The sequence below is a fragment of the Cetorhinus maximus genome, chromosome 13, assembly GCF_964194155.1.
Source record: "Cetorhinus maximus chromosome 13, sCetMax3.hap1.1, whole genome shotgun sequence".
Classification (NCBI taxonomy): domain Eukaryota; kingdom Metazoa; phylum Chordata; class Chondrichthyes; order Lamniformes; family Cetorhinidae; genus Cetorhinus; species Cetorhinus maximus.
The window spans coordinates 104,892,633-104,907,487 of record NC_135891.1 but is presented as its reverse complement, the minus strand read 5'-3'; the positions used below and the strand labels follow the sequence as shown (position 1 = coordinate 104,907,487).

The 14,855-nt window shown below is 43.5% G+C and overlaps 1 protein-coding gene across 2 annotated transcripts in view; it reads left to right on the top strand.

Annotated features, from left to right (window-relative positions):
* The window catches only part of cbarpb (CACN subunit beta associated regulatory protein b), a 195,765-nt gene that overhangs the window by 94,637 nt on the left and 86,273 nt on the right, over positions 1 to 14,855 (top strand). The window lies entirely within an intron of this gene.

Below are 14,855 nucleotides of genomic sequence, written 5' to 3'. Positions count from 1 at the left end.
ATGGAAATAGGTGGGAAAAGAAAAATCTATATAAATTATTGGAAAAAAAAGGGGGATCGGAAAGGGGGTGGGGATGGAGGAGGGAGTTCATGATCTAAAATTGTTGAACTCAATATTCAGTCCGGAATGCTGTAAAGTGCCTAGTCGGAAGATGAGGTGCTGTTCCTCCAGTTTGCGTTGAGCTTCACTGGAACAATGCAGCAGGCCAAGGACGGACATGTGGGCATGAGAGCAGGGTGGAGTGTTGAAATGGCAAGCGACAGGAAGATCTGGGTCATGCTTGCGGACAGACCGAAGGTGTTCTGTAAAGCGGTCACCCAGTCTGCGTTTGGTCTCTCCAGTGTGGAGGAAACTGCATTGGGAGCAACGAATGCAGTAGACTAAATTGAGGGAAGTGTAAGTGAAATGCTGCTTCACTTGAAAGGAGTGTTTGGGCCCTTGGACGGTGAGGAGAGGGGAAGTGAAGGGGCAGGTGTTGCACCTTCTGCGGTTGCATGGGAAGGTGCCGTGGGAGGGGGTTGAGGTGTAAGGGGTGATAGAGGAGTGGACCAGGGTGTCCCGGAGGGAACGATCCCTGCGGAATGTCGCCAGGGTGGGGGTGAAGGGAAGATGTGTTTGGTGGTGGCATCATACTGGAGTTGGCGGAAATGGCAGAGGATGATCCTTTGAATGCAGAGGCTGGTGGGGTGATAAGTGAGGACAAGGGGGACCCTATCATGTTTCTGGGAGGGAGAGGAAGATGTGAGGGCGGATGCGCGGGAGATGGGCCGGACACAGTTGAGGGCCCTGTCAATCACCGTGGGTGGAAAACCTCAGTTCAGGAAGAGGAAGACATATCAGAGGAACTGTTTTTGAAAGTGGCATCATCAGCTTTGGAATAGTTGAGCCTAGAGTTAATGAATGCATGAATGAGTGTTCCAAGTTCATATGGTGGCCTGAGCAAACCTTTCACTGAAATATCTGACTCCATTCTTTTGTTTGACAGTGTCGTTTTAAAAAAAAATTTACTTTAAATTATCCATTCCATTCTTGCCGTGAGGCAAAAGTATTTTGCTTGTGTTCCACTTTCCCTTTCTAACACTCCTGTTTGTACAGGTGAAAGCATTTGGTCAAAACTGAAATCTGAGCTCAGGCAGTTTGTAATTGAGCACACCTGAGGTTTTGTTGCTGCAATTGAGATGTTGCTTCTTGTTTTGTTGAAGTATGAAAAATATCACAAGTGTGTGTGTGCCCCTATTATCTTCAGCTACCTTTGTACTAGCCTTATCTTCATTCAAATTCAGGAAGGCCAGTTTTTTAATCACTTCATTAGAATCTACTGGGGTAATTTTAGGAAGTTCGTGGGATTGGGTGGAATTCCGGTTTTACACCTCGCCCAACAATACTCTCCAGTGCCTTCAATCGAAGGGTAAAAAATAATCTCCAAACCAGCGCCATTATTTCTAAGTTAGTTTAGTGTGGCAATCAGAACAACAGTCATCATTTAAAACAAAACTGCTTGGGTTCTCTCGCTGGACTTAAAAGAACAGCCACAAACGAAATCAAAAGGTGGGATTTTATGGCCCTGCTGAAGTCAGTGGACCTTTGAACCGCTCGCCACATTCTGCGGCCCGGTCCCTGTCACGACAGGGCCATAAAATTCCACCCGTAGAATCACGAATCCGGCAGCGCGATCTGGCCCATTGTGCCTGTGCCAGGCTTTTGGAAGAGCTATCTGATTAATCCCGCTCTCTCACCCTTTCCCTGCAGCGTTACAAGATGGTCAAAACCTTATTCTTACTACAGACTTTGGCCAGAATGTACCTGTGTGTGGACGTCAAGTCAGGATGGGATTGCAATCAGCTGCAAATGTCATTGTGTTCCAGTAACCCTCCAACACCCACCTCTGCACTCACACACAAAGAATGGACTATTCTGTTGAAGAGTCATGCGGACTCGAAACGTTAACTGTGCTCCCTTCCACAGATGCTGCCAGACCTGCTGAGTTTTTCCAGGTATTTTTGTTTTTGTTTACAAAGAATGGACACTTGGTCAGTGCACCATTGGGTTCTCGTGGAACCGTACCCCTGGATAAGTCAGCATCTTAAAGAGGGAATAGAAAAGTAGCAGGGGAAAATAATGATAAATATAATGGCAATCACTAACCTTTGAATTTTCCCCGGACTGTTGAAGAAAATCTTTGCGAATTCGGTTCAGCTAGTTTATTGAAACAGTTTTTAACTGAAGCTTAACGTAAAATTCCTTTCTACGAAAAATAAATTCATTGCCATTAAAGTGAATAAGAAACCCTGTACATCGGAGCAAATGTTACCAGTTCATGGTGAATGGTACATGCAAGGGCTGATGCTCCGGTTAAGGTGTGCCTGTGCTTGCACTAACCGAAAGGCAGCCGAACCCAACTGATAACCATGGGCTGGATTTTCTTCAAGTCGGGAAGGCTCCATGGAGGGGTGAAACTGGCGGCCAGGACCCGATTCCGGGATTCCCGACCCCATTCCCGGGGTTTCCAATTTTCACCACTGCCCTTTAAGGGATTTTCGCCAGTGCATTCCCGACCTGGCTAGCTCCATTGTGGGGATAGGCATGTCCCAGTCCTCTGCAGTTTTCATTGAGTCGGGCCAGCTTCTAAAGGACTCGTGGTTCATGGCACCTCAGATGTGTCGTGAACCATAGTCTGGATGAGGGAACGTTTTGAAAGGTAAGTTAGAAAGATCTTACCCATGCCTCCCACGCCAAGCTATGCCCCTCCGCCAACCCCTCCCCCCCCATGGCCCCTTATACCTTCCAAGTCAAACTGTGGCACTTCCATGCCCATTTACCCACTGTGTAGAATCAATGAATCCTACAGGGACAATAGGAACTGTCAAAAAAAACTTTTAAAAAACAGTCATTCATTCATAACTTTACACTTTCCTTATAAAAACTCTATTCACTACAATCAATAAAAGTGTCAATCATCCAGCCCCATTTAAAGTATCAATAGCAGAAACTGCAAGCACTTGAAAAGTCTTTATCTTTTATAAATAAACATTGACAGAAGAGGTCAGAGATAGAGCTGTCAATCAAGCAATGTTTTCCCTGAGGCTCAGCTGTTTCAAGAGTCTAATGGGTCTCTGGGCCCTCAGCCAATCCTCGTTATGGATTTTGAATTCTATCCTGAGTCTAACTGGCCCGACTGTAGCCTTCTCCTGCGCTCCTGCAATGAAAATCCCACCTTCGCAGGCACTTTCTCCAGAGACAGGCCGGCTGAGCTGGGAAATTTCCCTACTCCGGTCACTTGCCTCGAAGATGAAAATCCAGCCCTTTAAGGTTGGGTTATTTAAATTTTCAAGCGCCCTGTGCAGCTTGAACCTTGCTCAGAAAGTGTCGACAAGGAGTGTTGAAAAAGGGAACCTGCAAAATTTGGAGCATCCACTCCTGACTGCTCCGAATTAAAGGGACATGCCACTTAAAAGATAAACGGTTGCAACCTTTTGGATAATTGTCAGCTTTTTGAAAGGCTGTATGGGGAAAGAAATGGCTAGTATCATAAAAATAGGAGAATAATGTGGAAAGGTAAACTGTAGTCTACAAAACTTATAGAGCAGTAGATTTTATAAAACTATAAAATCATTAATTTCCGGTGAAGTGAGCTGGCAAGTTCACGAGGTACATGTGATGAAGCTTGGCCAGACTTTTACGTCAGGATCGTTTTGCAAGTGGGCAGTAGTGTAGCATGTTTGGAAGCAGCTGATAGCCAGACCGAATGTTACTTACAACACCTGCAAACAGGTGTCGGAGAAGGAATTACACGTTAAAGGATCTAGCAAGGTGAAACTTACCAATGGTGCCATATACCATCCTGTTAACTGTTTGCTCATTCCAAGCTTTCATTCAACCTTGATGTACACCATAGCCCAGCAAGGCACACAGTCAATATGCAACATACAACGAAAACATGGCCACACTCATACCCTCCAGCACCTTTGAGTTGGACAGCAATCTACTCCGGCACTTTGGGAACTTCACCAAATGGTAACATTGGGCATTTCTTTCGTATTTCAGTAGGAAATAAAATAAAACCGCAGGCCATGTTGAACATATGTTGATGCATATATGGCCCAATGATAACTCACGTGTCATGAGTTTGGAAGAACTATAGATATAACAGTTGAAAGAAGTATCGATCTTGCCAACCACTGGTGCTGGTATCTCTCACTGGTAAATTTACTTCAGGTGTCATTGTCATAAGACACAAATCTGTGTCTTGCTGACATGTAGCAGGCTGACACAGTTGTGCTGTGTAGTTAACAATTAGGTGCTTGAAGACCTGCAGAATGGTCTGGGCTCTGCAGATCTCCTTTCATTTAAATTATATCAACTCTACCATGCAGCTAAGGTGCCTAAAGTTAACTGACAGATGGAGTGAGCAAATCTAACTGCAAATTCATTTCTGCAAAATTAATATTTTCATAACAATGCCAAAAATATGGAAATAATATCTCACCAAGAACACCGCATTAAAAAAGTGCAGGAGATGTTGCAAACCCTTCCAAGACCTAATTGAGTGCTCTAGCACCTGTGGAGAAAAAAAAAGAGCAAATTAAGCACAAATCTTGGGAAACTAATTTATTTTTTAGTCATTTATGGGACACGGGGTTTATTGTCCATTCCTAATTGTCCCTGAGAAGGTGCTGGTGAGTTGCCTTCTTGAACAATTAGAGCCATTTTGTGTAAGTATTCCCAATTGCGAGTGATGTTCTCGTAAATATTTCTGCATCGCCTCTGGGCACTTAATGAGACTTGCAAGTAAACTGTTTGCATGCAGGTTTTGAACTCTTTTATCATAAAACATCGCAGAGCTGCAATCCTGAAAGAAATTAGTTGTGGGAGTCCTCTTCTCTATCCCTAATCCCTCTGCTTCAGTTGTGTTCCTGATCTCCCAGTGCGCTGCATTGAGGAATCGATGCTGGAGTTCAAAGTGCCATCTCTAACTGAAGGGTTTCAATGCAATTTTGTTTGTTTATTTGATTAAAGGTAGCATTGCATAAAGAATAGTGGGTACTTTATAGTGATTGCCATTTGGGGGATTCAAATGTTATAACTCATGGACATAAAACTCAACCAAACCAAAGAAAACAGGTTATATCTATTAATATTTGGAAGAATTTTTTTGGTAAATTATCCATGGTGCTGCTCGTGAATATATTTTTATATACAAGTTGGCAACAACATTGGAATACTTCAGAAACTTGTTCCAAAGCCTGCTAGTGGCCATAGTTTGCAAGCACATTGTAACAGATGAGGCTGAATCTTCGGCTCGGTGAGCGGAGCAGGGCCCACTTGCTGAGGCATAAAAAGACACAGGGTGACGCCGGGCGTGCGTCCTGACGTCACCGCGGGTCATTTAGATTTTCAGTTCGGCGGGTGCGCAGCCGATTCTGAACTCATTAAGCCTATTGAGAAAGCTGCCCATCCAACCTTAAGACCTTCGCATTTTTCATGGAACCTCATCCACAGACAGGATGAGGTTTCACGAAGGGTTTATAAATTAAATAAATTTTTTCAATAAAGTTCATTGACAAGTCTCAGTTCATGTGACACTGCCACATGAGGGGGCATGTCTTAACATTTTTTCTTTTCTTTATTAAAATTTTTGGAACTTAAATTGATCAGCTCTGTGCCTCAGGGAGATTTCTGTGCTCTTTCGCGCGCGCGCCCCTGCACAACCCCCCCAACGGGGGGTGGGGGGGGGAAATTCTACCCATGATGTCACAAAATTGAACGGAAAATGTTGACATAACGATTTACAATGGTAAACGTCGATGCAAAATGTGTCCAAAAATACCACCAGGGAAAATAAAATTTGTGGAGTGTGTGTAATATTTTTAAAGATGTGACATCCATTTCATGTTGTTTTGGATCAATAGTTCTGTTGACAGTGGCTGTTGTGGTGGATGTTAAAGGTCAAAGCACACTTTATGAAAGTATTAATAATTGGCAAGCAAACACTGCAGGGTTATTGAGTAATAAATTTATTACTGTTGTGGCCCAGGTTATAAATGCACCCTCTTCATTTTAGAGAAAGCCTTTCTTAGGCAGGGATCAAAAAAAAGTAAAAAAAAAAGAAAAACATGCATTTAAATAATAACTTTTCACATCTCAGAAATATCTCAAAGCAATTTTCATGTAATGAACTACTTCTAAGTGCACTGACTGTTGTGTAGGTAACCCAAGCAGCCATTTTGCACATTGCAAGATCCCCCAAACAGTGGAGAGAGATAAATCTGTTTTGAACGGTCTTAGTTGAGGCCAAATGTTGGTCAGAATGCCAAGAGTAACCTCATATGAGGTGATGTGGGACAATGATTCATATCATGGTGCCCTTAAAAGCAAATAGTGAGAAAGAGTTGCCAATTGTTATTTTTGTGAAGATAGCGAAGGAAAATTCTGAAAGACTGGAACCAATCTGACTGCACTGGGGGGAAACAAAACCAGTTAATGTTTCAGGGCAGACTGTCCACCAGAACTGATCAGGCTGTTTGACCTCTCAATATTATTCACAACACACAAAAGCCCTGAAATCCCGTGGGGAGTGATGCAGGATCTCCTGCCCAAGTTTTTGCAGGGAGATCAGCAGAACTGCCGAAGTAATGATATAAGCAGCTGAATAGGTTGTGGTGGGCGAACCCTCAGTGGAATTTCAAGGCCTGAGTTTCTCTTAAATCAGTAAAAAAAAAAAATTCATCTGATATTTTAGACTGTTTAGCTAAAGCTTCCTGTTCAGTTTTTTAAAAAGCTTGTGCATTGTGTGTGCACTGGACCTCATGTTAGTGTGGGTGACAGAAAATATCCATTGTCAATGAGCTGTGTGACCCACATTCTGTTTTCTACATCACGGGCCCAGACAGGCTGATTCTTGTTTTCAAATTTAGCTGACTTCTGGAAGAAATATAATCTTCATTCAAAAACTGAAAGTCAGATCAAAAATGATTGCATCTGAGGCCTTATAATTAAAAAAAAATCTCTTTCAAACTTCCATGTTGACATGACTAAATGAAATCATACTCGCAAGTATTCTCTAGTGATGACGTTACTGCCAAGCATTGGCTCCGCAGTATTGGTGCGCTTGCTTATCTGTGGCCTCGGATTTCAGGAGCTATACTTATGGCTGCGCGTGCTTGTGGTGAATGCTGATATGGCTGGGCCCCATAAAGGAGAAAAGCCAACTGTAAAACCTGAGTCAGACACAGGGTTATGCAGCTTTCAATCGAGACAATGCTATTCGCTATTAAATTTCTATTTTGCCCTGCTTGCAAATAGCAAGAGAATCAGGCTAATTTTCTTCACTTTTGTAAGCGATTCCTGTGCATATGTGATTCACAGGGGATTAAATAAACCGTGGAAATGCCATGATTGTATAAATGTACTAGATTTGTCATTAGAAATAAGGATCAATAGCACATCTCCTTTCCTCTCGTTTCCCATCCCTGTATTCTCTCCTTGGCTGTGATTCAGTACACTTGATTAGCGGTTACATTACGGGACTAGCAATTCAGACGCCCAGACAAGCAATCCAGAGAATGCCAGTTCAAATCCTACCAGGCCAGCTTGAGATATTGAATTCACGTTTAACTAATCTGACAATAGTATAGCACAAGGATCAGGAAAAAAGATGCCGCGATACATTTTGGCAAGTCTCCAATCCTTTTACGTTGCCCCAATATTTCCTTGGGCGACCAGGGGTGCGTGCAGGACCCCTGCCTATGGATGGTATAGGCCCATTGTAGCTATGTTCATGAGGCATTTCTAACCTCCTGCCTCATTTTTGTACTACGACTCTGGTTGGAGACCCCAGCAGCGGGGTGATGAGGTTCCAGGTGAAGGCTGAAAAAAGCAAGGTAAGCGAATTTGTAATCTTTTAACTGCCTCCCTCCCACACCCAAACCATTCAACCATGATCTCCATCATCACGGCCTTGGAGACCTGAAATTTGTCCAAGTTTTTTTATTATTACCTCCATCCTTTGGCTGGCATGAGGCGCCACCAGAGCCCGCCCTCATAAAGGATGCTCTTGGCTATTTTGGGTCATGCTGCATGGCTGAGAGGGAACTTTGCTGCTGGGTGGTAGGAGAGTGCCGGAAGCAAGAGAATCTTGAATAAAAAGGCTGCAAGGTTTTGGGTAACGTTAATTCAGTGGACACTGGGCCAAACGGAAGTCCCCTTAATTTAGTGCTATTTGGCATTATATTGGCAATCTAACTCAGTTGCTGTGGGAGTTGGAAAAGGTTAATACAGTGAGGTTTTTCTGAGTTTGGAGGCTACATGGAGGCAGATTTATTCCATATCTAACATGGAATGCTTCATGTTGATGTTGCTTGGTGAGGGGTTGGGAGGAGTGGTACGCTGGTGGTGGAGGATTGAACTTTAGCTTTGGCTGATGGTGTGGAATGCATAATATCAGATTAGTTGCCCATATACACCAAGCACAATCGTCTTGTCCATTGACTTAAATCAGCCAAGGTGCATAATGGACTGCTACTTTGATATTGCCCATTTTACAGCAGCATTCAACATTAAAATTGCAGCCCCCACCCCAACCCAGTTGTATAAAATGGAATGTGTTCCACGTCCATCCCTCACCTTGATGGGCAGAAGTTTTAAAAAAGACTGAGATCACTATGATACAGCTATACAACAGAATTGTCACAAAGCACAGATGAGGGCATATTACAGGTAATATCCTAATGTACAGTTATGAGAAAATTAGTAACTTAGTCTTGCTTATACCACATTAAATAGAATATGTATCTGTGACTTGGTTTCAAATGGGCGACTCAATGTGCATCTTTTGGGGATAATTTTAATTAGGGCTGCATGAATATAGACACGATTTCTGTCAGTCTTAGTGTCTTGAATTTGAACGCATAGTTTAGTCTGCACACAAGCTCAGTTTTCTAATGGAATGCATAGTCCTTTTACACGGCCAGTACCCAAGAGATGATAATGGATTGCACTGCAGGTCAAACTGTGGCCTGTACTTTGATGAATATCATTACAAATAAGTCTGCTTAGCCTCATGAGTAGAGTTATTTATTGTATTACAATGGACAAGAGGGCTGGCAGTCCCCAGGATTGTACTGGACACTCCAGGGATGAAAGATGAATCTCTTGGACCCTGTTCCAAGCAACCCAGAAATAAAATCATAAGGGTGTTTAAAAGAGAGCTTTTATTTCTTGTTTTTCAGCAGTTTTGTTCATTACATACAATAATTAGGAGCAAGAGTAGGCCATTCAGCCCCTGAGCCTGCTCTGCCATTCGATAATGTTATGGCTGATCTGTTTGTGACCTCAGCTCCGCTTTCCTGTCTACCCCCACAACCCTTGACTCCCTTGTCTATCAAGAATCTACCTCAGCCTTGAATATGTTCAATGACCCGGCCTCCACTGCTCTCCGATGAAGGCAATTCCACAGACTAATAACCCTCTGAGAGAAAAATATTCTCCTTATCTCAGTCATCAGTGGGAGACTCCAATTTTTTAAACTGCGTTCCCTAGTTCTAGACTCCACCACAAGGCTCCTCAAGGAAGACATCCAACCAGAGTTGGTAACTTGAGTGGCCAATGACATTCGGTTAACACCACATTTATAAAATACGCATTTTTAAAGAACAAATATTGAAATTAAAATCATCTTGAGTTAAAATCTTATAGAAATATAATGTACTTAACATCCTTTTCTATTCCTGCTGTTTCTCCAGAATGTTTTGTTTCAATACAAAAGGGTACTATTGGCCTTTTAGAGAGATTGCTGAGCCCACATGTGTGTGGAGTTGAATTAACATGTAGCACTGAAATGTCCGTGGGTTAAAATCCTTAACAATACTGAACTTCTCTTCAATGAATTCCCAATTCAAGGTCAGCTGAAACTGTTCACTGTACTCTTTAGCCTTGGAGAGACTGGGTCTGGGAGAACAGGAGAACAACAATGTCTGATGAAAGAAAAATATTACAAGAAGAAGAAGGTTCATGTTAGTTTTTTTGTAACTATTTTGGGTTTTATTTTAAATAAGGAGCCACAGTCAAAGTAACACTAACCAACAGGGATGATGTTCCTCGCTGGGTGTCCAGCACTTGCATGAGTGTGCATGAGTTGCGTTCTGCCTGTGAAAACACATTTGTTAACAACTTTCATGCCCTATGCCTTGGCTTGGCCTGAATACAGTCCCAGTGGACAGGGTTTGTGCTACATCAGTGGGGGTGGGGGGATGGGATGATGGAGGTAGTGGGGGAAGCCACAGTCGCACACAGTTATGGGCTCAAATGCCTGTGGTTATGCTTCTGGACACCAGCATTAGGGTCATCTGATTGCTGATGAAGAGCAGGCCCCCGGGCCCAAAGATAAGATAACTCACCAGACTCACACAGTAGAAAGTGAGGCAAGGGGAGGTCGAGAATGTCCCCTTCCCCACCCCTTTGCCATATAGTTAGTTATGCTGCCTAAGTTTCAAGACTGGATCATTTAGAAACCTTCAAGTAAGAAATACAGTGGAATACAGTTGTGTCTGCAGCCAGTGTAGAAGTAAGAAATTGGTGAGAAAGGCTATAACTGTCAAGTAAGACAGCAAAGCCCTTTAGCACTAACTCAGTCTGCCAGAGCAGGAGGGGAATGTCTTAACTTTAACTATAATGGGGGGTGAAATTGGTCTTCAGCAATCATGCACAATGGGCAAACGCAAGTCAAACAGCCTCTTCTACACCCTCGCCTCAATGGGAAAGATACTCGGGTGGGGCGTAAAACAGGTTGCCGATTCTCCTTCTCCCATTTTGCCCTATTGTCGAAGACCAATTTCAGCCCAAATGCTGGAGTTCAAGGGAAATCATCATGTTGATAGCCAGCAGTCTGTTCCTGAGAAAAGCAAGGAGGATTGAGTCAAAAAAGGGAATAACAAAAGCACTCATATTGGCGTTTTGACAAACGGTGGAACAGTCAAAAGACACTGAGAAGTCATGGCCAACCTGAATGTCTCGGACAAGTATCTGCAATGTCAAGATTACCTGAGTAATATAAGGGATATGTTTTCTGTTCCAAGTGACCTGTGGTACTTATGTTGAAGAGGTATACTGAGGTTGGGAAATCATAGCTCAGGAACTCTGCTTGCTTTTCACAATCTTCTTAAGTGCTCTGGCTTATAATGTGTTTAACTTAAATATTGAAATCAATAGTAATGACAGCATATTGATGTGAGTCCCTGATTTCCTTGTGAGGTTGTATAGCAATGTGAATAGGGTGCCAAGGGGGTCCACTGGCGTGAAGTGCTGCTCAGTGGGTGGCAGGAATTTGTGCAGGGTTTGGGACAATATGTCGGGACAGTGGGGGTGCAGTGCTGTTTTGGAGGTGGGGCTGTGGGTAGCTGGTCAGAGGGCTCCAGCAGCTGGAGGGGGTGCACAGTTAGAGGGACATGCCAGGACGTTTGGTCATCTGGTGCAGAAGGGGCATTGCTTATAGAGATATAAAGGACGGGTCAGATGCTGTTCTGAGAGGAGGGAGACAAGTGCTGGAATGACTGCGGTGCATGTGGTGGGGAGGGGGAGGTGTCTTTACACCTGTAGAGGTGGTGCACGGGGGAGAGGGGGCCGCAAACTACAAATGTCACTGGTGGTGGCTCAGTGTTGAATTGGTGCTTAATGGGGGTGAGTTGCAGTTGGAGATGTGTCTGGAGGGGGTGGAGGGAGGGCAGTTAGTTTGCTGCAGCTGGGAGAGATACCCTTGCTAGCTATAAGATCTGGCCACAATCTTGGGCACATGATTGAGAAAATGAGAGCACTGTGGGCGGGGCACAGAAAATTGTAAAAATGCAGTAGTCATAGGAGATTCAATAGTCGGGGGGACTGGACGGGTTTTCTTGTAAAACTGACAACATGAGACTCACATGGTGTGTTGCCTCAATGGTGCAAGAGTAAAGAATTTTTTTATTCATTCATGGAATGTGGGCATCACTGGCTAGGCCAGCATTTATTGCCCATCCTTAATTGTCCTTGAGAAGGTGGTGGTGAGCTGCCTTCCTGAACTGCCGCAGTCCATGTGGTGTAGGTACACCCACAGTGCTATTAGGGAAGGAATTCCAGGAATTTAACCCAGCGACAAGGGTATACCCAGCAAGGGTATTTCTCCCAATTGCAGCAAACTAACTGTTCCCCCGTTCCCGCCAGAATCATCTCCAACTGCAACCCGCTCCTATTAAAGAAAATGGTGGAATGGGTGTGGAATACTCTAAGGGGGAGGTAGGGGCAAAGCCAGAAGTCATGGCCCATGTGGGAACCAACAACATTGGAAGAGAAGGGGTTGAGGTCCTGCAGTCAGGAGAAAGGAAGGAAGTTAAAAAGCAATACTCCAAAAGGTGGAAATCTCTGGATTTCAGCTAATGCCACCTTCTAGTGAGTATATGTTAATACATGGCTGAAGAAATGGTGCAAGAGGGATGGCTTCCAATTTCTAGGGTATTGAACCAGTTCTGGGACAGAAGGGACCTGATCAAGTTGGGTGGGTTGTACCTCAACAGAGCTAGAGACAATATCCTTGAGGAGAAGCTAACAAGTGGGGTAAGACTTACACTAATTTGGCAAAGATGAAGCATTAGTGAGGAAAAACAGGATGCACAGAGAACAACGAGAGAACAACAGCAGTAGAATAGAGAATTGTACAGTATTAGAAGGAATCTGAGATGGGTGTGAGGTGGGTGGGATAGAGTGAAGCAGGCTAGGATGTGCTCAGATTACATGTGCTTGAATTGTACAGAGATGCTAAATAATGCTCATGAGCTACATGCACAAATTGTCACATTTGATTGTGATATAGTGGCAATATCAGAGACCTGGCTTAAACAAGCAGAGGATTGGGAACTTACTATTCCAGGCTAGAGTATTCAGGAAATATAGCAAATGATAAATCGGGAGGAAGGGTGTAGGGTGGAACTATTGATCAAATATAGTGTTGGAGTATCAGAAAGGGACTGATGTACTTGAGGTTTCAGACTGAATCTATTTGGCTAGAAACAAAAGGAGCTATTACCCTGCCAGGTGCATCTTATAGATCACTAAATAAAGGGAAGTAGATAAAGAAGCAAACTTCAGAACATACACAAATTATAGAGCAGTGATAATGGGGAACTACAGTTATCCTAATAAAGATTGGAAAAAGAAGAGCGTAAGGGGAAAAAAGCCTGAGGAGTTTCTGAAATGAGTACAAGAGAACTTCCTTGGTTAGTACATTTTCAGCCCAATGAGGAAGAAATCAGTGCTGGATCTGGTTCTGGGGAATGCAGTGGGGCAAATGGAGCATGTTTCAGTGGGGGAGTATTTGAGAAATAGTGATCATAGTATCATTAGGGTTAGAGTAACAAGGAACAGCCAAACATGAAAACACTAAATTGGAGAAGGGTTACTGTTAGTGAGTCGAAACGGGATCTGCCCAGATGAATTGGGATTAAAGGTTGACAGTAAATGAGCAATGGGAATCCTTCAAAGTGGAGATAGCTCCGGTACACACTAGACACATTTCCACAAGCCAGAAAGGAAGGGCATCCAAGCTTGAGCTCCCTGACAGACCTAGAGATTAAATTACAGATATAGAGACTAAATTATAGATATGGAGATTAAAATGAAACAGAAAATGGAGGCTTATGATAAGTGCCAGCCTCATAAACAGTAGAAAACCAACCCGAATATGAAAGTACAGAGGAGAACTGAAAAGGACACAAGAATGGGCAAAGAGATTGTATGAGAATAGAAGTCACAGCAAAGGAGGAGGCAGTAAAGAAATTGAATAGGATAAAAAAATAGCTGAAGAGAAGGTAATCAAAAGATTGGCAGCGCTCAAGTAGAAAAGTCACCTGGTCCGGGTGGGGTTCATCCTAAGACGCTGAGGCTAGGAAGGGTAGAGACAACAGAGTCTCTGGTCACAATCTCCCAATCCTCAGTGGAGCCAGATGACTGAGGTTTGTAAATGTTACACCCCTGCTCAAAGTCTGGGCATCGCACATTGGGAAGGCCATTAGAATGGGGCAGAGATTTATCGGAATGGTACTAGGGATTACTTGGAGAGAATAGAGGAATTGGGGTTACTCTCCTTAGAGCAGAGGAGGTTAAAGGAAGATTTGGTAGAGTTGAGCTAATTGGCAACAGAACCAGAGGCGGGATGAGGAGGATTTTTTTTTTATTATTATGTAGCATGTTGTTATGATGTGCAATGCACTGCCAGAAAGGGATTCAATGATAACTTTCAAAAGGGAATTGAGAATGAATGATGAATAAAGTTTAGTGATTGGCAAGCTGGGATTACTTGGGGCCCCAGCGGGAATTTATGTGTTTTCCTTAAGGGAGAGAGAGATTCTCACCTGACTGACGAAGAACCATTCTTATATAAAAATAAGTTTGGTTACTGGTAAATGCTTAAAGGCAAGAAAAAATATTGCAAAACAGTGGGGAAAGGGCAGGGGAGAGTGAGACAAATTGGTTAGCTCTTTCAAAGAGGCAGCACAGGTGCAATGGGCCAAATGGCCTCCTTCAGTGCTGTATCACTCTCTCTATGATTGAACGCCAGATGTATTGAGTTTCTGAGTGAGCGCTGTTCAGGCAGTATGTTGAGGTGAAGACTGGTACAGCATAACTGGTTTTGCTGCACAGGCATTTTTAAACCTTGCTGCTGTTACTGGAGGCTTGCCAGCAGAACTGCTGCATAGACTCCTGATGAACTACATTATTAAGCATGCTGCCAGAACAATTGCTTCAACCTTACCGAGAAATGGGCGATCTTGTGAAGATTTAGCACACTGCTCTCCACCTTGAACCTGCAGATTGACATTGGGAGAGGAGTG